Genomic DNA, 3,214 nt, shown 5'->3' on the forward strand with positions numbered 1-3,214 from the left:
CATTTTAAGACTAGAAGATGCCTGGTGGTCCCTACGAAGAGCCCTGCGTTGTTTCTCCATTTCCCTCAGATCCCTGACTCTTGAGTTTAATCTACCACCCTCAGGAAGGCCTCCAGGAAGGGTGTGAGAGTGTTTACATCCGGGTGGACATCAGGAAGAGAACCAGATTTGTCACTAGGGCCATGTTATATGAACAGAGACACTGTGCCTGTACACAGGAACACGGGGGTGATAGTGATACATGAGTCTGCGGCTATCTGCAGAAATCCAGGGAAGGCCTTGGAATCCTACAGGGAAACAGAATGGGAAGATTTGGACCAATGTTATCTGCATCAGGGACAAGGACTCAACATGATTGCTCTAGATTATGCCAGTCTCGAGCCTTTAAAATGAGTGGCATTGGTCCAAGTGCTCTTTGTATTAACTTCTGCAATCCTCACATACCCATTGAGGTAGGTGCTGTCTTGCTTTATAGATAAGCAAACAAGGCATGGGCTTCCGTGGTGGCTCAGTGGTAAAGAATCTGCCTGCCAATGCAGGAGATATAGGAGATGTGGGTTTGATCCCTGGGTCAGGAAGATCCCCTAGAGGAGGAAATGGCAACTCAGTCTAATATTCTTGCCTGGAGAATAAATACCATGGACAGAGGAGCCCGATGGGCTACAATGCATAGAATTGCAGAGAGTAGGTTATGACTTAGCAGCTAAACAATAACAACAACATATTTTATTCTAGACTGAGTGTGTTAACAGTTGCACTTCCAGTAGAGCATGAATTATATCATGCCTGGAGGTATACGTACATCTAAGGACAGGGAAGCCTGGCATGATGCAGTTTACAAGGTTGCAAAGGTTCAGATACTACTTCGCTTCAGATACTACAAACAGCCACCCGTCCCAAGTATGAGATCCTTGTAAACAAATCCTCTGTAGCTTCTCTGGTGCCTAGTGGTTGATATAGACAGGGCTAAAGAAACGCTTGTTTGGGGGCCATTCCCCTATAGGCAAAGGAGAAATGACTCAGCCTCAAGCCACTAACAAGTTACAAGCTCCTAGACAAAGGCCTGCCTCGGTTCTGGGAATTGTGATAATGAGGCTGCGGAGGGCCTCTGGGCTGAGGCAGCTGCTAAGGACACAGGCCCTGCCCAGCTCCAACCTCGTGTGGACTCTGACTGGAAACAGGGATGTGGCAGCTCATTAGGGAGGAATGGTTTTAAAAAATAGTCTCATCATCTCTAATCAGGCAGTGGGCTGGGGGTCAGATCCTTCTTACCAGGATGTGGGCCTGGAGGGCCAGGCCAGGGCAGACGTGATAGGATGCAGAGGGGCAGCTGCAGTCAGCTGCAGGGAGTGACCCTTCTGGTCACCCATGACCACCTCCGAGGGCACTGTGTTTGAAGGTCTTAATTAGGTTCCTCTGGGGTGCAGCTGGGTCCTTGGGGAGCACTGCCAACCAGTACCCCCAGCCTGACAGGAAAGAGTAGACGTGCTCGGGCCTGGGCCTCGGTAGGGGAAGGTGAGGCTGGCCTGGCACGAAATGAGCAGCAGAGAAAGGCCATCTCACCCACACAAGCCCGGCCCTGCCAGCAGCTCTGGGCCTGTGCTTCCGGGACTTCTGATGGGAATGCTGAGAATGGATGAGGGGAAGGCCCAGGCTTCCTCCCCACACAGACACTGCTTATTGGAAGGATGTTGGCGCAAACCGCACTGCTGGCTGTCCCCCGCTTCCCCTCAGCGCAATTAAAGCAGTAATCGGTATTTCTTAATTGCTGCTCCATCTCCTGCCCCTCCTCCTCTCCTGGTCCACTGAAGAGTAGCACCGGGAGACCAGTCTGTCCTCTGGGGCTGGCCTGGGGACAGAAGGGAAGTGGCTTGAGGAGGCTGAAAGGCCTCAAGGCCTGGTAGGGAAAAGCCTCGTAGAAACAGTTCTGTCGTTGGAACCTGCCCTCCAGGGCTCAGATCCAAATCTAAGGCCTCCCTCCAGCACCCAGGGTGGCGCCCCATCCAGCATTTGGGTTTATCTCTACCTGGCCTTGCTTTTCCATTGCTGCTGCTGCTGCTGCTGCTGCTAAGTCACTGCAGTCGTGTCCGACTCTGTGCGACCCCATAGACAGCAGCCCACCAGGCTTCCCCGTCCCTAGTTCCTCTAAATTTGATTCTCCTTTCATAGGTCTGTTATTATAGGTAGCATTGTCTGTGGTATACTTACTCAGATCTTTGTGGAATGAGCTAAAGTATAAATATAAAAGGGCTTCCCTGGTGGCTCAAAAAAACTTAATTGCAGTTATTTGTGCGGCAACAGAAATGATAAGTGGGTAATGTGATGGTGGGGAACTGGAGAGGGTGTGTAGTGGAGCTGTAAGAAAGGGATTTTTGATGCCATCAGACCCAATTTAGACATCTCTGAGGAGACACCCAGATTACTTACTATAGGATTAAGTCCTGAAGAAGAAGTGAAGTGAAGTGAAGCCGCTCAGTTGTGTCCAACTCTTTGCGACCCCATGGATTGTAGCCTACAAGGCTCCTCTGTCCATGGAATTTTCCAGGCAAGAGTACTGGAGTGGGTTGCCATTTCCTTCTCCAGGGGATCTTCCCAAGCCAGGGATCGAACCGGGGTCTCCCGCATTGCAGGAAGATGCTTTACTGTCTGAGCCACTAGGTTAATTCCTATTGAAGAGTGCAGGGAGCCTGAGGCACTGTGAGAGCTCTCAGCTAAAGACTTTTCTAACTGGCTGTGCTTCTTGATCCTCCTTCCTTTCCTCTCTCTTTTTGCTTCCCTCCTTCCTTCTTGCCTGCCTTCCCTCTTTCTGTCACTTCCTCACACATGTAATTGAACATTCAAGTTCAAGGTTCTGTATCAGATGGTAACACAAAGAAAAATCACATGTGTATCCTTATTGGAAACATGGAGCTATATTCTAATGTACCTGAAGGGAAGTCAAGTATGTTCACATAGAATCATCATGTCTGTGTAAAGACGTGTCTCTGAACAGATGTAGACGTGCCAGGGTCTCTTCCCATATCACCCACTATGTTCACTGCCCAGGGAAGATATTCAGGTATTCATTACACCTTTAAGGCTGGCCCTCTTGGATAGGTTGACATTATTGGATCCTGAGACTCTTTGTCTCAACGCAAATACCTATTTGAAGCCCTTGAGGCCAAAGATCTGCTTAACTCACCCCTGGCATGGGCCTGAAAAAGTGCCCAGTTGA

This window comes from Bos javanicus, chromosome 15 (genome assembly GCF_032452875.1).
Source record: "Bos javanicus breed banteng chromosome 15, ARS-OSU_banteng_1.0, whole genome shotgun sequence".
Classification (NCBI taxonomy): Eukaryota; Metazoa; Chordata; class Mammalia; order Artiodactyla; family Bovidae; genus Bos; species Bos javanicus.